Source organism: Mixophyes fleayi, chromosome 2 (assembly GCF_038048845.1).
Source record: "Mixophyes fleayi isolate aMixFle1 chromosome 2, aMixFle1.hap1, whole genome shotgun sequence".
Taxonomy (NCBI): domain Eukaryota; kingdom Metazoa; phylum Chordata; class Amphibia; order Anura; family Limnodynastidae; genus Mixophyes; species Mixophyes fleayi.
Window position 1 is genome coordinate 75,243,575 of NC_134403.1, and position 24,399 is coordinate 75,267,973.

General features: G+C 40.3%; 1 protein-coding gene across 1 annotated transcript in view; it reads left to right on the top strand.

Annotated features, from left to right (window-relative positions):
• The first annotated feature begins 703 nt into the window (after positions 1 to 703).
• Positions 704 to 24,399, top strand: part of FIGNL2 (fidgetin like 2) — a 61,535-nt gene continuing 37,839 nt past the window's right edge. The window contains exon 1 of the mRNA XM_075199296.1: positions 704 to 822. The gene's annotated coding sequence lies outside the window, so the exon portion shown is untranslated. The remainder of the gene's footprint in view (positions 823 to 24,399) is intronic.

Below are 24,399 nucleotides of genomic sequence, written 5' to 3' on the forward strand. Positions count from 1 at the left end.
GTGTCAAAATCACACATGCAATACTCTATGTTAGTGACTTGTATCGGACCTTGTTTGTCAGAATAATTGAAATCGGTATCATGTTTGTTTTAAATCTGTTCATTTTACTGTAAGTTTATACCTAGATGTTGTTTATCAGATTTACAGATTCACTTATTACTGTCCTCAGGGGAAAAAGCTGAATGTTTTTTTCTTATGCTACCTAAATTCAAACACTCCATCCATGAAGACTAGCTTTTTGTTTAAGAAAAAGTACATGATAGCAGCATTGATTTGTTGTAACTTACTTTTACCACATGCTAGTAGTCTTTGTAAACTCTCATTGATTTCTAGTGACGCACAGCTTAAAAAAAAATCAAAACTGACCACTGCATCTGGCAGAATTAGCCACCCTCCCATTCTTTCTGAACACTCTCTCAGTTACTAAAACCTGCTGCTCCTTTCCCACAAGCCAGTGTTCAGTAGGACTTTCCAGATACATTCTTTATGGTATGTGTTGCCTTTAAGAAGGACACATGACCATACTGTAGCAAGACAGGAGCAATGAATGCATGATTGGTCACTTTTTCTTCCTTGCTGGCTAATATAGTTTTGGAAGGAGTCAAAAGCTGAAGGGCTGTGGTAGGGGGAGGGGAGGCAGGGGGATGCCCCTAGTGCTTGCAGTCCAGGCAGCCTGCTGTCACACTCTCCCTCTCTCTCACACACACAATGTCACAGTAAGAATGGTGAGTCCCACACACGGCTTCGCTTTGGTCCCCTTGCTTTGCCCAGTCTGGATTACTAAACAGCACATTTGAAGGAGCATGTTCTCAGAACCAGTAGGTAAGGAAAATCTTTTGTAAGGGATGTATTTGGGAAGTATAAATGGTCTTATTCAGTGTAAGGGCTGCATGTTCCCCGTTGCTTTAATGTGGAAGCAGCAGCTGTCCTACATCAGCATGATCTGCCTTCAAACCTTTTGTTGCCAAAAGGGCTAGCAGTGGTTTACCGCACGATCCTACCTTCGAGGTCAATAGGCATGATGAATTGTGGCTACACCAGCATTTTAGGAATTAACAAATCTTGGATTTTTATCCTCTAGTTTCTGGTGTGCTTTGCGCATGTACAAGTATCTTCTATATGTCACTTACTTTTCCGTTGCCCACTACTTGTATTTTCAAAATTATTTATTTGTCAGTATTAGAGGCTTCCCTCGGCATTATATTAATTTTTGGTATGTAGGTTTTCATGTTTATCTCTACAACGTGAACATGTAAACCTCCTCTTTGCCTAGTGTGTCCAATAGAAATGTAGGACTTTGTTGTAATTATGTAGTAGGCTGGACTGTGAACATGTATGTTTGGTTTTTATGAATGGGGGGGTTGGCAATACTTAAGAGGGGTGGCACCATCTATACTGTACATTGAAATCTAGTTGTAATCAATACATTTCAAGTAGTTTTAATAGGGATCATTTACTTTAAACATATGGGTTGTGGCAATTTTTGGACTGTTACACTGTTATACAACTGATCTGCATTAGGCACCAACAAATCATTATATAATTCTTGGTCATGTAGTGTTTGAATTCGGCTAAGCTGACTGCGCATTCTGCTCTTTCACTGATAATGCCTTCTGTGTCTGCATGAGTGGAAGCTGTCCAAGGCTTGGCATGCTAGTGGCTGCTTTGGTTTTGGACGGAGCTGCTTTTTACTAGATTTTTAACAGTCATTAGGAAAGCAAGGCAACGTGGAGGTGAAAACACCCCAATCTCAATAAAATTCCAAAGGGCTCGTACACACGTGCATTGAAAAACAACGTCTGTTAAAAGCATTGACAAATCATTGTACTTTGTCCTCTCTTTTAACCGAGCGTTTAAAGCACGTTCTCAAAACTTGCCTGGTGCTTACTGTACCGAATGTTACCACTCATGAACTCTATAAGCAACATTGAAATTGTCAGAAAGTGTGTATAGTTCCATTTGTTTGGATCATTTTCATGGACTATAAGGCTTTTAAGAATCTTCTCTGAATGCCTGCTGTTATTGCCTATGTGTATGAGGCCAACTGGAGAGAAAACGTAACCCATTGCAGTGCCCAGAGGGCGAGTATCTCTTCTCTCTCCTCTCTGTGTGCATTTGTATTAGACACCCCGCTTTATTGTGGTTTTCCTGTCTTCATTGTGACCCAACCAATGAGTGTTTGGTGCTAAAACTATGAAATATTTGGCCACTATGCACAAATAAGTGATTGCAGTGATACATGGCTGTTGGTTACATGGAAGCTATCTAAGTGTTTAGAGGAGAAAACAGATTTCAATCTTCAATGTAGTTTCCTATGTATGGTCATATTCAATTATGGTAATCAGCCGGGATACTGATTAAATATCTAGTCTATCTGTATGTTAGGATACTGCAAAGCTGCATTGCATGTGTAGGCATAGGGATCCTGCAAGCTGCACTCTGACATACTCCAGCAGACTGCTTTTTCAGAATGACTCATGTGGACTGAGATTTCCACATCTATATATGCAGCAAAGGGTCATATATACTGAGTTAGGCAACCGATTGCCCGTATTTTAAATCCTGAAAACAATTGGACATGTCAAAGTAGTTTCTGCTAAGAAAGAGACTCCTATATGTCATACAAGCGAAGGGACCGTAATTATATGAATGCAGGTTACAGTGAGAAACCTTATGCTTTTTATTTGCAGTCTACAAATGTCGCTGCTGGTTACAGTACACAAATACACCATAAGTAGTCCTGAACTGGTATTCCTGGGAAAAGTGTTGTTACTAGGTAGAATTGCAGTATGTTCAAAATTATGTTTGTTTGTGTGTGTGTATGTAGCTATATATTTGTGTGTGTATATTCTGTGTGTGTATAAATATACATATATATATTGTACACACACATATAGTGTATGTGACATATAATCTGAGTACATGCTAGTGTTTATGTCTTTATATGTTTATACACGGGTATATATTATCATTTTAATAGGACATAGCTTTTGAATCCAGTGTTAGATATTTCCCCTAATCTACTATCCAATATAAATTTCTAGTGTATGATAAGTCGTATTATTATGTAGCAAGTGAAATGGTTAATTTGTCATAGAGAGCTGGTGATCTGTACTATGCAGCCCAATGCACTGTGATAATAATGGGGTAATGTCAGTGAACTTAATTCTTTAGATCAGGCCCTGCAAACTGTAAATGAACCAGTTTCATAAAGAAAAGTAAAAGATTCAAATCAAAATGTGTTTTATAGAATCTGTTCCCTATTGGAGGGAAAGTAAATATAATGTCACCACACTGGAAGAAATCCCTTTCATTCCCCTGGGAGTACTTGGGTTTCATATTAAGTCTCTAATTATTGCACACATGGTAAAATCTATTTATATCAACTTGTGTTAGACAAGTCCTGTTGGAATTCTGAGGCACCGTGTCACAGATTACGCAGATTCCACACCTCCTGCTGGATTATTTGATATGGGAAAAGCTCAGGGTGATCATTTCTATTACCAGCCTGGGACTGCACAGCGTGCTATCCCTTCATCCATATTATGTATGAGTTTACACCACAAATGTTACTTTGATAGTTTCGGTATTACTATGCAGCTTGCTACTAAATCTATATTGCAGTTAGATAAGTAAGTCCAGGAGATAGACCATGTCAGCTGGAAGCATGTTATACAGAATAAATACATTAATTATCTGTGCATACCTTGTTCTATAACTCATTTACAGTACAGCACAAGCTCTCATGTATTGGCTGTAGAGACCAGGGATCTCATAATAGGAGTTGTTTAATTTGTTAGTGTGCAGCCTTCTATCAGCACACTTGATAAGAGTCTTCTGGATGGATTATTTTTAACATAAGGATGTGTAAATTAGCTCTATACAGCATTTAATGCACAGTTTTCTGATTTTCCCCTGTTGCATTGCTTAAAACGCAGCCTTTGTACTGACCTATTTCAGATAACCGTTAGTCTATGGATGCCACATATTGTGCAGATACAAGCACAATACTTGGTGATTTATTTTTGGCTCGAGCAATTGGGTGTTGATGATTAACATATTTGTGCAGAAAATAGCCTGTCTTGAAACTACTCTTTTCTGGATCTTCTTTTCTTAATATTGAAGTTTGAATATTACATAGGTTTTCCATGTAATGAATATTACAAGATAACTTCCTGATAATAGTTCTTTGTAGTTAGAGCTGCCGTGTCTGTCCTGCTATGGAGAGAACAGAACAATGCTGAATGTGATCAGCAGGGTCCTAAGTATATGTAAGTAATGCGAATGGTGCGGGTACCCCAGCAAAATGCTATTATTAGGAAGGTGATGAATCTATTAAAACTGATTTCTGATGTAGAAACCCCTTCAAGCATCACTAACATGGTCTTACTCTGCAGCTATCCTGGCCATTGGTTTGTAGAACATTTGGGGGTATATTTACTAAACTTTGGGTTTTAAAAACTGGAGATGTTGCCTTTGGCAACCAATCAGATTCTAGCTGTCATTTTATAGAATGTACTAAATAAATGATAGCTAGAATCTGATTGGTTGCTATAGGCAACATCTCAACTTTTTCAAACCCGCAGTTTAGTAAATATACCCCCTGGAGTGTTTTGGAAGTCATGCCAATTACCTTTCCCCCTTTACAGTGTTTGCCATATGTTTCATAGGTGACAATTGGGGGTACTGAAAAGTGTAGTAGACTTAATATTCTGCGAGTTAAAGTGGAATTAAACTGTAGAGGGGTCATGTGATCTGTTTAGTTGTTCTACGTTCACTTTTATCCTCTGCCTCCCTTTTACTTCTGTTATGGTTTATTCATACACTGCTGTCATCAGGCTGTTGACTGAAAAGAAAGCTAAATACATACATCTGTACAGCGTGTTAAGTAACAACTGCAGTATAACATGATGTACTAAATGTGACACAGTGACGTTTAGCCATGAGGCTGATTGACGTTATGTGTACCTATATTTGGAGATCACTACTGACAATTCAGTTCAGTGCAAGACCAGCTCCTCTGAGGCTAAAAGTCCAGTTCTGATTATAATATTCTGTTAGACTACTTTAGTACATATGTATAAAAAAATAAAATAATACTTAATGGTTGTGAACTATTATTGTTTTGGAGATTGTTGAAGTGTGAAACTCTCTGTTTATCGTTCATATAATTTAGTTTACGGATTGGTCTGAAAACATTTTGGTCACATTGATAGTTTGCACAATTGGTAGACTGTTTGTTTTCTAGGAAAGACTATAGCATTAGCATTTCCTTATACTTACTGCTTTACAGTTTTAACATAAATATTTCCTATTTTGGTGTTTTTTTTTAACTTTATATACATATATAGTAAACCAAGGACATGGTACAGGAATTATTAATATATGCTGTAAAAATATAATATATGTCAATGTTACTGTGGGCAGACTACTATTAAAAAACATAGTGTATGTGTTGTCAAACAATAACCTTGGATTAAAGCCACTCTTTCGAACATAGGAGCACCTCTATTTTAAATGAAGAGGTGTAATTTTTTGTAAAGCAGTTTACAGTGAAGAAATCCAGTTCTGCATAATGATCAGTAACAGAAACTCTAACCAACAATTTGTGTCAAGCTTTTGACATCTCTATGTAGATAGGGTTGCCAGCTACAGTGTGTGATGTGAGAGAACTGGTGCTATATAAATAAAGGTTAATAACATGTTTTAGTACACTCCATAGAGTATAATATTTATCACCCCTTGTGCAGTCATGTAACACACTAGTTTGCTTGTCTAATGTAGTCCTGCTGTGATGTATTTACCTTATTCAACCCAGCTTTGCAGGATCATTTTAATTCACCCTGGAAATCAGCTACTAGTGAAGGCAGGCAGAAGACTCATTTGTGCTTTTCTCAAAGGAGATATATGTTATAACAGAAAATTACAGCCAGGGGGAAGCACAGAAAAACAAAATCATTGGGAAGTGTGAGTGTGTTCTTTACATATCAGGAGCAATGAAAAAATATAGTGGAATAGACTTCCAATTCTATTGCAGGTGTGAAATATTTTTGGATCTGGAATGATAATATTGATTTTAATTAAATTCTTTTTTTTATAGATGTAACTGTGTGACTGTACTGTGGTTTGAGCTGTTGGGCATCACAAAATATGTTTCATCATGTTGTATATGGAGGATATCAGATATCTGTATAAGCTATGGATACAGTTATATCAATCAGTCGTGAGCGTATGTGGTGATTCGTCGCTCAGATATTCAAGTCTGGTTTTTGATTTGCACAGAAGGACTTCTGAGTAGAACGATCACTGATGGGCATTTGGGGCTCACAATCTTAGTGATTTATTGGTAAAAAAAAAAAATGTAAAAAATTGACCAATTGCAGGATAGCATCCGTGATGAGCACAAGAGTCTATGTGCACCTTGTAAACATGTAGTTGGCAATCTGACAACTGTGATGTTCATGCCTCTTAGGTTGATGGGAATTGTACTTTAGGATTCCATATATTTTATGTAATGTAGGGAATTAAATTGTTTTGACACACATCTACATATCATATATTGATGAAAGGGAGCGTAGGGCTTGTACAATGTATCCGCCATCTAATTAAGATTTGAACAAAGTGTAAAATGTAAGTCTCATGTTTTATGAATCCAGGTGCTTAATGTTAAAAGTACTATATTGTAATAGTATACTTGTAATAGTATTTTCGTCAGTTAAATACCACAGTAAATACTGATTCTATAAGTTGTCAGTTATCCTGGTGCCAGATTCTCTTTATGTCTTATTTCTTCTATTTTATTATTTGTTAGATATTGCAATTAGTAGACAACATCCCTACACTTCATGGCATGTGTCAGTCTTGTCTTCCTGTTCCACGTGGCCTATTATCTCTAAATCTCTTCCAGTCCTCCCTGTTCAGGATCGGGAATGTGGGAGATTAGAGCAATGCCCCTGTGTGTTCTACTTTGAGTGCTGCCTATGAAAAATAAAGCTTTTCAGGGCATACTAGCATATTTGCCCAGTGGCAGATTACATGATTATTTTCTACTTAGTTTACACCCTCTAAGGCATTTCCTTGTAGCAGAGTTTGGAAAGAAAACAAAATAGGTATTTCTCTATATATAAAGTTGTTTGTTTAAGTAAATAGTATAGTGTGTGATCTTTGGTTTGAAACTTACATGACCAAATCCAATTTAAACAGTAAATATTCATGAAACCAAATGCAGTGAGAACGGTGGATTGTTTTACTAGTGAAAGTTGTCTTTAGTATGTAAGGAGCTGTAATGTGGACGTTTCCACATCTGAGCTATTTCAGTAATGACCGTTAATGAGGCTCTTTTGTTTTGTGGGCTGTTATTCTGAATACACGTAATCACCCCAGCGTTAAAAATAACCTGAGACAGCATCTCAAAGCCACAGTCTGGACTCATTTTCTTTTCATTTTTCCACATCAGCGGGTAAAACCCAGCATCTTACCTCCCCCCTGATACGGGGAAAAGAATATACACTTAATGCAATGTTTCTCAGCTTTGTGTGGTAGGGTCTCGGGGGGTCTAGTACCTTACAGTGTCAGCGTGTGACACAGGGTTCAGCTTCCAGTGACATGCTTCTGCTTGACATAGGCATCAGAGGGATTTTTGTAACCACTGTGCTGAAAATCCCATACACAGTGTGAAGCTTTCCATCAATTGTTCTGCAAGGCATTGCTCAGCTCCATCTAATCATTTTCGGCATCTAAAATCCAACATTTGCAGTTATGCAAGTTTTATTATATTTTAACACGTTTTTTGGGTACATAGAAGGGCAAGCAGTACTCTTGCACTTAATTGTGAACATTGCGCAATTACTCGTGAATCCTGATTAAATAGCAGACTTATTTTACTTATCTGTCTGTAGGTAAATGTTACTTTATGTCTAGAAATACAAGCTGGCGGAACCCGTGCTAGCAGCGAACACAGTCTTTATTATCGGCCATCCATTACTTAGTATAACCTTCTCCTTGACGCACCTATTACCTGTCTCGGAGGTTTCCCAAGTATACAGGAAGGAATGGTATTCTATTCAGTACACCTTATTATAGCAGATGTATATCTCAATAGATTTTATATAAAACATTATCAATTTGTTTTGTTCTGGGCTGAGAATATCTATGTAGTCTTGTGAATGCATTTGTCATCTTGTTTATTGTTTTATGATCATCACTCGTGATAGAGGAGGCTGGCGCACTAGCCAGGGAACCGTTGTGCTCTAAGTCAGTTCAAAATAAAGGAAGCCTGCCAAAGCCAAGTCAGAAAGGTTGTGAGAGACCTCCACATCCTAGGGTAGTATTGAGCAATGGTTAGTGCATCCTTTGGACTGTAAATTGATTTGTAATGCCTTTTAAAATATTTATATGTTCCACTCATTCAGAAGTTTATGCTGAATTAGACTTGTGGAAAACATATAGACCGCTAAAAGGCACCCTGCCCAAAAAAAAGACACTACATAGTACAGCCTGATAGTTTTTAATTAGTTTTCTTTTATTGTGATTATTTGTCTCAATAAAGTGGCAACCTTTTCCAGTTGATGACCTCTATTACGTGACATGGAAAGGATTGGTATCTAATCACCCTCATCTTGAAAGGGTACAGCGATTTAATATGTTATAAATATAATTATAGCGGTGAAAGATTTTTAGTGGAAAAATAAACAGGAGGAAAAGGCTTCACTCTAAAAACTGGTGTAGTTAGCATCTGGCCTGTTAGCTGTCACCAAACTCAAACCCCCAAACCCCCCCCCCCCCTCCCCTATTGGACTGCAGCTCACAGGAAGGGTTAAATGTGGTCTTGTCAGGCTGGATGGAGAGCTGCTAGTTCTGGTTCTACTCAGAAGCAGCCTGTGAGCATTGACAGGGAAGGGGGAAGTGCTTCCTTATCAAAACTTACTGAGATGCTGATTCCCATCTTCTGCACAAAGAGTATTGTAAGATTTCATTTGATTTTTTGGGAAATCTTTGACATGACAATAAAACTGTAACTGCTTTTGTGGATTCCGCACTGTTCTAGAAATTTTCTATAGTTGCAAGCATTTATTTTGAGCATTTATTTAGAGAATTAATTTTTTTTCGAAATACCTTTTATCATCAACATTTATTAATATTGCTTCAGTGTATTCCGTAGCACTTTGCAACTGTCAGTTGATTCCGTCATAAAGAGAAAATACTAGGGTTAGATATAGAAAATGTTTAATCACTGACCATGCTTAGTAATTGTGGAATGTAAAAGCTACTCTACATTGCTTTGAAATTTGTAAAAATTCATAAACTGATTTTGTAGAGGATCTGACTGTGGTGTTTCCTTTAACTTCAGTGTTTCTTTTAATGAAGATACATGGGTTTTGTATGTGGTCAATTAGAATATTTGTAACACTGTAATTAAGAATTGGGAACTGGTATTCCGGCTCATGCACATGGTCACAGCATTCCTCAGTGATTTCTAATATCCATATTTACATCAGCGAGTGATTTTTTTTCCCTATATATTATCTACATCTGTATATAATGATTTGTTTTCTTTTACACTATAATGTGAGACCATACATTGTATACAAATCTAGATCTTATATATATTTTAGAATCACATTCTGATAAATCAAATATCCAATCGCAATGTAGTAAATGAAAAAAAACGTTCTGTTGATCTGCTGTGCAGATATTACGTGATCTCTGTCTCGCAGAGCTGGTTTCAGTATTATTGGGGGCAGTTTGCCTGGGTCAGCAGCTGCAATTATCAGAGAACTCTAATAATCCAGATGAGTTATTGTTCATTAAGTAGATGAATTGGAATACGAAATGTATTCAGTTATATGGAAGAGAAGTGGGGCTTACATGATTGTGTTTCATGTTTGTGGCTGACGGGTGTATATATCCTGTGTTTTTTGTATATTTTCTAACCTTCCTTTAGTACAGATTAGTTTGGGATTCTATATGTAGAGATAATTGCGACTTAATTATAGAAATATTTGTGTGCTACATGCAAAAAGTCAGCAGTATTTTCTCTGCATGCAACAAAAAATATTACATTGCATCGCAACTTGGTTTGTACAAGCTCGAACTTGTGCCCTTTAGTGTTATGTATAAAGCAGAATTTAAAAAGTGCTAAACATGTTTACAAAGTAAACACCAAAATTGACTATATAATTCCGACATGGACTTGCTGACGTCAGACTTTGTAATATTGGATAATAGCAGCTGCCTCGTAACATTTTAAAACCGATATGCAGAAATATATGGTTAGCACAAAACTGTCTACTGTATTTCTGTGATCAGCAAAAATGAACAAATTAATAAGTGTAATAAATCTGTTATTAGTTACACAATTTTGTGAGCAATTTGACAATTATTTTAATGACATTTGGCGGACAAACATATTTATTATGTGCGGCCCCACGTAGAGAATTGCATAGGAGCTGTACAGAATTCACTGCCTATTGCTACAGATTTAAAACGGTTTGTTATAAGACACAGGAATGTTGGAGTCACTTTAGTAACTGGAGAATCCTATCTAGCTCTCACTTCTGCCCTGGATTTGTTTTGTTTCTTCTTTTTTTTTTTTCCGAAGCTCATAAAAAATTGATGGCAGCAATTTGTTATGGAGTGATAGAGCAGAAATGAGCAGACCTCTCTAATGAGAGCACACATGAGAAGGTGATTGTTTCATTTCCATCTCCTCCTGTTGGCTGATTATGAGAAGTCATTTATCAGTTGCTCATATCATCAATGGGTTTATTGGCCCTGGTGAGAAGTCAGGTTATGGCTGACCCCCCCTATACAGCACTTGTATGGTACGTCTATGCACATTCATTTTTTTAAAGTGAAAGACACTTTTTATCCTGTAGGTTTTGGGCTTGATTAATCATATGTGTGTATTATCCATTGTTTTAGTTATTTGTTTGTTTTTCTCATCAATATTAATCTTCTCTATGCAGAAATTACTAAGGGTTTTGCTCAGCAATTTGGTTACCTTTCTGCTATTTCCATCTTATAAGCAGGTATTTATAGTGTTCTATTATTTCCTAGTGAATTGTCCAATCTCTGCAGATGTGTGTAGCATTGTACCCAGTGGATGTGTGACGCTGCTGGTTCACACTGCTCTCATTATTTATGTTTCATTGCATTGATGGTTAAAAGTTTTGTCACGGAGGTACTTAGGATTTGTCCAGGGAATTGCTGTTCTCAATAAGAAAAATGTGACTGGAAGGTCTATCTTTTAAACACATGTTCTGTTGCCCCTGTTTTATTGCTGTTTATTTTCTTCCAGTGACAGTAAAACGGACATAGAGCAGGCACCCAGGCTGTGAGAAAGCAGAGGAGAATACCTTTAGACAGGGGGCAGCCATGTGGAAAGCAACTTTTGCTGTGTTTTTTTTTTCTCCCTACCTTCCGCCCCCACCCCCAGCTTTTCCTCCATTTGACTGTTTAGTGCCCCCTCCCTTCTCTTTTCCCCATTTTTTTTTTCTTTTTATGCAGCTTCGGGGCATGCCTCAGCCACAAAGCTTTGTCCTTCCCTCCTGCACAGAACACTCCCGGCTTTGTTTTATTTTTACTCTGTATCAATCGAGCTAAATGGCAATGCAAGTGGTACACCATATGGATCAACTTAACATTTGCTTATCTTATAGTATTTTTCTTTTTATGTGAAACATCTGAACTCGTAAACAGGCAGCAGAGAGGAGGGGGGGATGGGGTATTAGCCGTGGACATTAATTGTGTACACAAAATTTGTTTCTGTTTACTGTTAAAAGTGCATGCAGGAGCATAATGTTTAGGGAGCTTAGCATTTGTTTATGTAATAATAGTTCATAATATGTTTATAATTTATGATGAATTAAATGTGTAATACAATGCAGCTATCCAGGAAAGGCCATTTGTAAAGCAATGCAAACTTAGGTTATAACTAGACTGCAATGAGTAGAACATGAAATCATCTCTTCCTCTGGGTTTAACACCAAATATTTATTAGTTCAACAATAGATTACTTAAGTTATATTTTAAAAGCCTTAAAATATTATAAATGCTTTAACTATGATATTGGAAAGACCTAGGGATAAATGTATCAAGCTGAGAGTTTTCCGGCGGGTTTGAAAAACCAATCATCATCATCATCATTTATTTATATAGCGCAGCAAATTCCGTAGCGCTTTGCAATTGGGAACAAACATTAATAAAACAATACTGGGTAATACACACAGACAGAGAGGTAAGAGAACCCTGCTCGCAAGCTTACAATCTATGGGATTCTATCTATCATTCATTTAGTACATTCTACAAAATGCAAACTAGAATCTGATTGGTTGCTATAGGCAACATCTCCGCTTTTCAAACCCGCTGGAAAACTCTCAGCTTGATACATTTACCCCCTAGTGTTGATACGTAGTGCCCGGCATGGCCGATGCTAGGGTCTAGGCACCCTGGATGTAGATTCAGCGGTAAGGGGCTTGGTTGTGACATGAATGGTGCTCCCTCCCCATCCGCTAAGGCAGAAATTCTGCTCCTAGGATTAGGACGGTTCCCTCTTCATGCTGCTCTGCTTCGCAGGACATAAGAAAGCTACGTCATTTTCTCACCCCCTTCCTTGACACAGCGGTGTATTTGATCACATGGCCTTCCCAGACGGACAACCTCCTCCTCTGCCCGCTTGCTCTACAAAGCAAGAAGTGGCAGGGGAGAGGAGGGCTGTGCCTGTCAAAATAGTTTTTACATAATTAAGCACACACCGCTCTTTTTCACTGGCAGCCAATGAAGAAAGGGAGTGTGTTAAATCTCCAGGCATCCGGCGCTCATTATGATTATACAATTATTGCTGTATGTTATAAACGTAGAACCTCATTTATAAAGCATTCTTTGTGGCATCACAAAACGCTTTGATTTTGTGCTGGTGCAACTCACTGGTAGAAGCGGAAAAGTCCTTAGGAGGTGTACTGTTACTGTAAGGATCCCTCCTACCTCTGTTAGTGCCACCCTTTTCAATTAAATGGAGTTTTTTTCTTTTTCTGTAGGGGACATCTATCTCTATACTTAGGGCTTTTGCTGAAAGCCAGGTGGAGCTGTAGTAAGTATTAGTGCTTGCTTAAGATAAAATATTCTTGTTAAAAGTGTCCAGAGTCCCATCTCCAAAATATGAAGAGAAATACTTGCACCACCATTTCTAGCTCCGAAGAGCAGTTGTCTCCTTTTTGTGCAACAAAATAACTTCTAGGCTTTTTCAAAACTGGATGCATATACAATATTTGCTACATGCACTGATTGTAGTATTTGTAGAGTATGATATGAATATTTGGTGACCTCCCACCCCTCCCTTCCCTGTCAAAATCCTGCATTTTCCATTGGGATAAAATGAAAAATAAGACCCTGTCTGACAAGTGACAGCGGCGAGCCAATAGAGAGCATCAATCTACACTATTCACATAACTTACAAAGGGCCAGAGCTGGATTGACTGGAGGTGCCACTGGAAAGGGTCCCATAGCATTAATGGTTCTTTATGAAATGTCATTTGTTTGATATTTCTAACAGCGTCTGATAAGCTGGCACACGTTCTCTCATTCACACACATTTAATTGGATTTCTGTAGTATGTTACTCCGATAATGGGCATCTCCCTACTTGCCATAATCTGCCTGTGAAGAGACATGTAAATTGTGTGAAGTAATTCACTAGCTATTGCCATTAACTGTGTGGGCACCATGCATTCACAAGGAAGACCTGAGCAATCGTTCTCTGATGCTTTCTTCCTTTTTATTGGTAATCATTTTGACTTGTTTCTAAATGATCTCTTTCACACCGGACGTGGGCTGCGGGTCACCTTGGCTAATACAGTTATGAGTGAATGTGATTCCTGTCTATGGATATTGTAAAGTCCATGGTTAGCAGCTGGCTACAGATGCCCAGTATTCACATACTACTAGTGATGATACTTTTATAGTACTAGGCCAAAGAATGATCACTCGCATCAGTCCCTGCTCCAGTGGAGCTTACAATCTATATTCTCTACTACACACAAACACACTAGGGTTAGTTTCAGAAGAAGCCAATGAACCTACCAGTAGATTTTTGGACTAACATTGTTGAAAGATACAGCAACCTATACAAACCAGTCAACAATACTGTAGCTTTGGTCAGTTCTGGACAAGTTGTACTATTGATATTGATTTGTTGCTGTGGTTTTTCAGCACTTCTTTTTACTTTTGCATATTAATAAATCATCACTAATGTGTCTTATGCACTAAAATGAGAAACTTTCATACTGGTATTTATGTTGTATTCCACCCTGGTGGTGCAGCTTTGCCACAACTGTCAGCTACTAAACCCTCAACTTTTTACATGATGTAATTATATTTAATGTGATTTGTCACTGACTGGCAAAACACTGATACTTCCCATGAATGTTAGAATTGCTGGACCTGTCAGCCTTACAAAACACATACAATATCAATGTCAAAATAATAAGTAAAGCTAGTGTAGTGAACGGTGTGTTGGGAGCAGAGGGGTATTCAGTTCCCATACAGTGCCATGGATGTCTTTCTTTTTCAACCATCGGAATTTTGCTGAATATGTTGCTTCATTTTGCTTTGCATAGAATACACTGGAATCCAGAAGGCTGACACACAGAAATGTCTATCTAAATGGCTTCCTCTGCCCCCAATAACTCTACCCTTTCATTCACCACTCTAATAATCATGTTTTTATTCTCTATACTTGCCTTATTTCCAGGGCCAACCATAATGCCATTATGCACTGAAAACATCTTGGATCACTACTACATAGAGGCCACCTCATTTTCACTGTTTCATTGTAATATACTATATATAATTGCACTTTATATTGGACTCAAGTACTGTAATCTGCTATCACACATACTACTTTCTTGTAGAGCTCAATGAAGCATCTTAGAAGCACGATTCTTTGAAACCACAAACTGGGTTGCACGTGGCAGGGAGCCAGCTGTGTTCAGTGCCGGCTGATGTTGAGGTTAGCACAGGAAGCAGACATTAGGCCAATATCAGGAATGAAAACATGATTGTAATATTTATGAATTGAAAGGGTGGAGGGATGAACTTATGTTGAAGGTGGAGAAAGTATTTCAGGGCTCATCTGGGCTAGCTCTTTGGAAAGCAACAGAGAATAATTAGAAGGGAAATAGTACAGGGTTAGGATAAATTGATTTCTACAACAGCAATGATACAATGGAGGCGTCCACTAGAAATTGAGGCAGTCAGTTGAGCTCTGTTCTGTACTATATTTTTGTTGTTGTTGAATTATGGTTGAAATGCAACAAGATACCGCAAGACTGGTCGAGTCCTACTCCAGGCCACATATATGCTGATCCTACAGCTAGAACCAGATCATTTCACCATCACTAAGGCCTGTTGGTACCACACACACGCACAGGCTGGTAGCTAGCATCGGCCTTGTTTTAGAGGCCCACGCTGCGATGTTATGCCAAAGACCAAATGTTGCTTTTGATATTGCAACTTGAGATGAAAATCATGCAGTATAAATAATGATAGAAATCTCTAATGTCTGAGGGAGATAGCTAGCAATTGTATTCAAGAGCTCAGTATACCAACAGCTCTGGTATCAGTACAGTGAAAGCCTAGAAGTACTTTTCCTACATGTGATAAGTTACTCAATCTGTCCTCTGCATTATTTTGGTGCACTGATCTAATCATGTTGTTGAGAAGTTTCCTGTTGTCCATCTGTTGACACTTGTGTCAGATGTCAAACAAATACATTCACATAAGAGGTAAGGGAAGTCTTGGTCCTCAAAGAAAAAATGAATATATGCCCGAATCCATATCATTTTGTTTATGAATTATTGTTCTATTAAATAGAGCTGAGTAATGGGCAAATGTAAAGTAATGTAAATTGCAGCACAGACCTAAGCTCTGTCATGTGACCACATTTATTTGGTGATTATGACAGCAGTCTGTGTTGTTAGCCACACATTACCCATTCAGGACAGGCAATCTTTTGGGGGGTTAATAATCAAATTTCCCTGACATCACTTTTTTCTGTGTTTTTCAACACAACTGGAGAAAAAGATCAGAGTTCAGTCTGAGTCAAGCAGACTTTTATCATCAGCTTTTCTATAAACAGGACATAAAGGTGTGAATGACCACCAAGCCGCCTGCTGCAAGCAAGTTTCCCTTTTCTAATTTTATTCTTACACCAAATCCATAAACAACTGCCTGCACCTAGTACTGAAACATTTGTTGTCATTTTGATCACAACTATATGTACTCCTTGCACACTTAGGCCAGGTTCCACTGGTGTTGTGTTACCAGGTTTAATGCTAGTGCAAATACACATGAAAGGCTTTTGACATGCGTTTGTTACAAGCATTTATCAAAAAACGCATGGGTATAGAACAGTGTATGTTCCGAAACCTGAACACTGCCGCAACCACTAGTATCAGTACTAGTGGGTAGGGTGACAATCGTTTTAGTGTTTCAGGTTTTTCACAAATAACTGTCCTTATTTCACAAGGGCTGTGTGTTTATGTGTAGGAAGCGGGCTAGTAATGCAAACAAGACACCGTGTCATGTTTTTAGATGATTGGATAAAACAGGTTACAGAGATTAGTGCTGATCACATAGCTGGATCTCCAGCTTCATAGGTCAGTGCCTTAGCTGCAGCTTCTTGTTATCATGATAAGCTCAACACAGCAGTAATAGGGTTTTTAAGTGCTTCATTACATCTATAAATCATGTGTTACGTTCTGGGGTTTTTAAAACCTTACTCAAGCTCTTGGAAACTCTGAATCTGGAACAGCTTCCTATTAAAACAATGATCTGGAGAAAACAGAACAACAGTGAATAGGACTTCATTCTAATTAGTATTTTAAAAAGTTATTAGGCGGAATGGTCGCACAACCTTTGTTTGCTATTCTATGCTTGTATACTTGCGATTAGAAAGATTGTTAAATCTCACAAAGTTTGAAATATAGTGGACAATGCAAGTTAAAAAATGTGATCACGGTTTAAGTCTGTTCAACGTTCGTCATGATGTCAGTTCATGCACATATAACAGGTTCTTCCAACATTTATGCATAAGATGTTCTGGCTCGAGCAGGTTTAAACATTTTATGTGTGCGGTAATTACTTCCAACTAACTTATTCATTTATTACAATGGTCAAAAATGTTTAATGTTTGGTTGTCATTTTAAATTCAGTTCTAGGAGAACTTAAAAATTTAGGGTGAACCGCTAGCGCAGAGCCCCAAATCACGAGGGACCACAAACAAGTTTGAGGCCATCATACTGATCCAGATTGATTGAATTTTGAACTTTTAGAGATGTCCGAGCATTTCCAGTGTGCATCAAGAATTGATGCACACTTAGGTTAAATGTCAGAAACATGCATTTAGGCAGTGTAAATCCAAGGATGCAGGGGTAATCTCTGTTAGGGGTATGTGAAACTCTTCTATGGGATTTTTTAGGATAGGAATGTTCCTAAGCCATTTGTTCAGTGCTTCCCAAAATGAGCAATAGAGAAAGTGTCTATTGATAGGAAACTAGAAGAAGATAACTTACTGGTTTTATAGGTTACATCATACTTGCCTACTTTTTACACCTGACTTCTGAGTGCGTGAAGATGCAACCAGCAGCGAATCTCGTCATTCCTGCCACGGCCCACTTTGCAAGAAGATCGGACACAAACAGGGAGAAATCTGGGAGTTTCCCTGACATTCCAGGAGTCTAGGCAAGTATGGGTTACATCCTGGACAACGGCGTGGTGTCATTATGTGAACAATCCTCAAATCAATGAGCTCTGTGCAAATTATCTGTTGCACAGAGCTCATTGTAGTCAGGATGTGTGTTTTACAATTATAATATACCCTATGTATAAGTGTGATTTATTTTCACTTCTTTTTCAATTTTCATTAAATCAAGTAAAATGATTTGATTAAATCAAATGAAAAATCATATAAGTGAAAGCAGTCCCACTGATTATTCTGTGTTGAGATGAAAGTAACTGCATGTGAACTAATCCATAGACTCCAGTGGAATAGTGTCTCCATTAGTTAAATGGCTAAATGCCTGTTTAAATGTTTGAACAACATGTATGGCTGATAAGAGAGTATCCTTTTTATTCTGCTATAGGTATCAAACAGAACATGGGTGGGTTCCAAAATAGGCTAGTTTTACTATATTGTGCTTTTGCACTACTGTGTATTTTTGTTCTGTGTTTTAGTATTCTATAATGTACTATACTTTATGGTTCCGTGTACCCTTCAAAAACATATATAGTTCTATCTTTTCTTTTTTTTGCAATTTTATTATCCTGGAATGTCTTCCTCTAGAGATGCACTTTGATTCCGCCTCATGCTAATGAAAGCTCATTGTTTCGGAGAACAGACAAAGGCATTCTTTACACTGTTCACTAGTGACAGACAACACAGCTACTCATTGTTGATCAGTGCTGAAAGTGAAATGTATAGAGACTAATTGAAAAGGTCTGAAGAGAAATAATAAGCAAATGAGAATGAGAGCAAAATAGTAAAAAAACAAAAAACAAATACAATTTTATTTAAATACCCATTTGTGTGAAACTGCTATTTCATCAGATTTTCCTTTTAATGCAGCGCTATGATCTGTTCATTCAGTGCAGTGATAAGAATGACTGTAAGATGAACAGTGGTTCGTGTTGGCTGGCATAATTATCATGCAAAAGGTTCTACTGCCCGACCCAATCAAGATTCTGTCCCACCTGATCAGACTTTGGTCAGCCCTAGCAATCGCTTAAGGCACCCAGGCACAGAGATTGCAGGTCAGTTTAGCCATCTAAAACACTGCATGTCTACCATAAATAAAAATTCCAGGACTTCATTCAAGGTAATTACATTATAACAATGCTGTGCTTTGTTCATCCAAAAGGAACCAGCAGAGCCAGTTAAATAGAAATAGGTAGTTTACAGAGCTGTTTGCAAAATGAACCAGCGGTTTTACACCTCACCTGATTGCACACAAAGAACCTTTTATCATCTTTTACTTTTAGCTCACGTCTTTATTTTACAGATCGCACATTTAAATATAAAACAGCACTTTCCTTATCTCAATTCTGCACTTGTCAGCATTACAAGTTTTACAATTAGAGGTTTACATTGAGAGCAGTGGAGATGGCTGAAGCTTAAGCATTATTGCTGACTTGATTTCTGGAAAATTGGCTTATTTGAGCATTTTCTGCTCCACCGCTACCAATTTTGCTCACCGCTCCTTCCAGGTCTCTGGAGCAGTGACAGGGTTGTACTGGTCAGATTTGCAGGCTGATTGAAATCTTTCCCTAGGCTGCCGTTCCGTCTTCCACTCACCTGCGCCGCCCCCTTCTTATTTCTCAATAATAACCCGTTGTTGGATTATTTGTGGCTGGAAAGTTGTGTCCTGTAGGCATCTTGTAATGTTACAAAAGCAGCAGCTGTGCAGACTTCTTTCAAATATGAAAAGAAGAAGAAGCTGGAATCTATCTTTCAAGTTTGTTTTTCTTTTACTTTTGGCTGATAATTACTTTATACCCTGATACATGAATGCTTGTTATTCACTTTATCAGCATACTTCACTTCCATTTACATTCAAGTTATTATTTATTTCACTCTTTCTATCAATAAAGCTGCGACACCCTATGTAGTATTAATATTGAAGAAACTGTTAACTGTCATGACACACACTCACACACTTGACAGCAGTAGTATGATGTTTATGGCTTTCATTCAATTGAAATACAAGTCACTCACTGACACATATGTATGTTAACGCTCCAGACTGAAGCCTTTAATCAAATGGTTGTCTAGAATAGATATTTGTCTAGAATAGATATATCTGCTATTTGCTAGAATAAATGCAAATATATTGTTGTACTTTAAGCATAGAATGTGGTGGAGAGAAGCGCAGGGAACTGCAAAATACAGTTTACAGTGGATAAGCAAAGAAAATGTGTTATTAGGATGTTGCCATGTTTTACACTTAGGGGCATATTCAATTGTCGGCGGAAACTACGAAAATCTCGCGCTCTGCGCACTATTACAGTTATTACGGTAATAGTGCACGTAAAAACCGTTATGAATAATCGTCACCTCAGAGCCCACGCTGCCGACTCCCGCTCCTCTTCCTGCACTGCTTGTCGGGTTCATCTCCGTCTCGACCTGCCGTCTGTGCCTCCATCTGGACCCATCGTCTGTGCCTCCATGACCGCTGCTCCCGCCCAGTGGATCTTGGCTGCTGTGTCGTCTCCGTCTTGCCGCTGCTGTTCCTCCGGTTCCTGTGACTGCTTCGCTCCTGCTCCTCCAGACCGACTGTTGTTGCTGCTGTTCTCTTCCGGCTGATCTCCTCCGTGACTCCTGCTGCACTGTTGCTGTGATCTCCTGCTGAAGGTCTCCCGCCGTCTCCCGCTGAGGGTCCCCCGCTGAGGATCTCCCGCCGCTCCGACTGAGGTTCGCCCTCCGCTGAGTGTCCCTGGATCTGCCCTGTCTTTGCGGCCCTCCGGTCTCCTGTCTCACCTGTTCACGTACTCTGCTCCGGCGTCTATCTGACCTACCCTGGACTCGCCTGCCTGGAACTCTTGGGCCCTGGACCCGGTACCGGCTCTCTGCAGCCTAACATCATTTTCACCACCTTGTGTTTTCTTTTCTAATTTACCTTAGCCTATTTTATCCTTAGTTTAACCTTATTTTACTGCAATTTATTTTTGTGTTTTTCATTTCTGCTTAATTCCTTGTGTTTTCATTTCTAACTTACCTTAGCTCATTGTAACCTTAGTTTAACCTTATTATTTTCTGCAATTCAATTTTATTGTATTGTACTGTATTTTATATTAATTATTTTATCTTAATTATTGTACTTTATCTTAATTATTGTATTTTATTTGCATTTTTAACTTTCTCCATTTTATTTTATTCTTTTCGGAACTTTATATCGCTTCTGCGACCGCCTTTTGTTCTTGCTCCATTCCTTTGTCCCTTACAGTCCTATCTCTGCCTTTGTCTTACTTTGTTCTGTAAATTCCTAACCCAATTAACCTTAATCTAACTAAACTTAATCTAACTAAACTCACTCTTACTAACCTTACTCTTACTAAGACTTTGTCTCACATTGTTCCTTAATCTAATCAAGCCTCTTATCTGCTCTGGTCCATCTCAGTCTCCACTTGGTGCCCTCACCTCTGAGTTAATTACCCTTGCACCTTCTCTTTTTCCCTTCCATCCCTGTCCCTCACCATGCCGCCCCGCTCTTTTCCTATACCCATCCTCTCCCCCAGCCCCCTTCTCTTGCCCCATCAACCCTGACAATCTCATCAGCATCTCCACTCGCCCCTCCCACCCCTTCTCATGTGCCCTCTGGAACTCCAGGTCCATCCGTAACAAACTGGCATCCATTCACGACCTATTCATCTCCAACTCTCTAAATCTTCTTGCCATCACTGAAACCTGGCTCACTTCTTCCGATACTGCCTCACCTGCCGCCCTTTCCTACGGGGGCCTCTCCTTCACCCACTCCACCAGACAGTATGAGCGTCCAGGAGGTGGTGTGGGCCTCCTCCTTTCCCCTAACTGCACTTTTCGGGTCATTCCTACTTTACCTTCCCTCTCCTTCTCTTCCTTTGAAGTACACTCCATCCGGCTCTTCTCCCCCATTCACCTCCATGTCTCTGTCATCTACCGGCCCCCTGGCCCCACCTCCCTTTTCCTTGACAACTTCGCTGCATGGCTCCCCCACTACCTTTCCTCCAACCTTCCCTCCATCATACTTGGTGACTTTAATATTCCTATTGACAAATGTTCTGACCCCGCCACCATCAAATTTCTCGCCCTCTCCTCCTCCCTAGGCCTCACTCAGTGGACCTCTTCCCCCACCCACTGTCTTGGTCACTCCCTCGACCTTGTTTTCTCTCATCTCTGTGATCTCTCTGACTTCTCCAACTCTCCCTTCCCACTCTCTGACCACCATCTCCTCTCCTTCACTCTGTCCTCCTCACCTGCTCCTGCCTCGCCCAACGCGACCCTCACCAGGCGCAACCTTGACGCTATTGACCCTACCTCTTTCTCCTCCTCTCCTATCACCCCTTACCTCCCTGGTCTGTCCTGACCAGGCATCCTCTCTCTACAATCTCTCCCTCACTACTGCCCTGGACGCTGTCGCCCCGGCATCTACTGTCAGCAGACGCCACATCCTTCCCCAGCCCTGGCACTCAAAACTCACCCGCTTCCTTCAAAAGTACTCTCGCACTGCTGAACGCCTCTGGAGGAAATCTCGTTCCCTGGCTGACTTCCTTCACTTTAAATTCATCCTCTTCTTTCTGTTCTGCCCTCTCCCTTGCCAAACAATCCTTCTTTAAGTCCCTCATTTCTTCTCAGTCCTCCAATCCCTGCCGCCTCTTTGCCACCTTCAGCTCCCTACTCTTCCCCCCACCCCCTTCTGTCCCGTCTTCCCTCTCCGCTTCTGACTTTGCCACCTTTTTCTCTTCCAAAATTGAGGCCATCAGACTGAATATCTGCTCTTCCCCTTCTCCCGCCTCCCTCTTTGCTTCACCTCCCATTAACACCCAACTCTGGTGCTCCTTCTGCCCTACAACAGGTGAAGAAGTTCACTCTCTCATTCAGTCCTCTCCACCCTCTACCTGCCCTCTCGATCCCATCCCCTCTCACCTCCTTCGCTCTCTTTCTCCCACTGCCTGCTCCTACCTCACACACCTTTTCAACCTATCACTCTCCTCTGGGGTAGTACCCTTCTCATTTAAACACGCTCTCATCTCTCCTATCCCCAAGAAACCCAATCTCGACCCCACATCTATTGCCAATTATCGCCCTATCTCTCTTCTCCCCTATGCCTCTAAATTACTTGAGCGGATTGTCTGTAGCCGCCTAACCAGGCACCTCTCGGACAATTCCCTCCTTGACCCTCTCCAATCCGGCTACCGCCCCCTCCACTCTACCGAAACGGCCCTGGCCAAGGTTACTAATGATCTCCTATCGGCCAAATCCAAGGGTCACTTTTCCCTTCTCATCCTCCTTGACCTCTCCGCAGCCTTCGACACCGTGGACCACCCCCTCCTGCTGCAAACTCTTCTCTCTCTCGGCCTCTCTGGTTCTGTCCACGCCTGGTTCACCTCTTACCTCGCTAACCGCTCCTTCTCTGTATCCACGTCTGGTTCTTCCTCCTCCCCCTACCCTCTCGCAGTAGGAGTCCCGCAGGGCTCCGTTCTTGGCCCTCTACTCTTTTCCCTCTATACTTCCTCCCTTGGTGCTCTCATCTCCTCCTTTGGCCTTCAGTATCACCTTTATGCTGACGACATTCAACTCTACATCTCTTCACCTGATCTTTCCCCCACCCTCCTCGCTCAGGTATCTGACTGCCTCTCCGCCATCTCCTCCTGGATGTCGGAGCGCTTTCTCAAAATCAACATTTCCAAAACTGAACTCATTGTCTTTCCTCCTCCCAACCACCCATCCCACCATGACCTCTCCATTGTCGTTAACAACACTACCATCTCCTCTGTCACCCAACTCCGCTGCTTGGGTGTCACCCTTGACTCCTCTCTCTCTTTTGCCCCCCACATTCATTCCCTTGCCCAAGCCTGTCGCTTCCAACTACGCAACATCGCCCGCATCCGTCCCTTTCTCAGGAGGCCACCAAAACTATCATACACGCACTCATCATTTCCCGCCTGGATTACTGCAACCTCCTCCTCACCGGCCTCCCCCACTCTTGTCTCTCCCCCCTCCGCTCTATACTCAACGCGGCTGCAAGACTCATCTACCTCTCACGCCGCTCCTCCTCTGCCTCCCCTCTCTGCCTTGCCCTTCACTGGCTGCCCTTCCCCTACAGAATTCTTTTCAAACTCCTCACCACCACTTACAAGGCTCTCTCCCAGTCTACTGCCCCTTATATCTCCAACCTCCTCTCCATTCACACTCCCGCCCGCTCCCTGCGCTCGGCCAATGACCGTCGCCTCTCCTCCACTCTGATCACCTCTTCCCATTCCAGAATCCAGGACTTTTCCCGTGCAGCCCCCCTTCACTGGAATGACCTCCCTCGTTCCATCCGCCTCTCTCCCACTCTGTGCTCCTTCAAACGTGCACTCAAAACTCACCTCTTTCTCAAAGCCTACCACCCGTCCACTTAACCCCTATCTCCTCCGCTCATTCTCCCCTCTCTCCCATTGCCTCAACTGGCTCCTCTTGTGCCTTGTCTGTCAACCCTCCCTTAGGATGTAAGCTCGAATGAGCAGGGCCCTCTTCCCTCCTGTCTCCATACCTGTTCTTCTGCTCCGTGTCTATTGCATCTGCCTGCCTGGAGTTTCTGAAGTATTGGTACTTTTTGTTTATTGTTCTGTACTGTTATACCCTGTATAGTCTACTGTTTGTACTTTG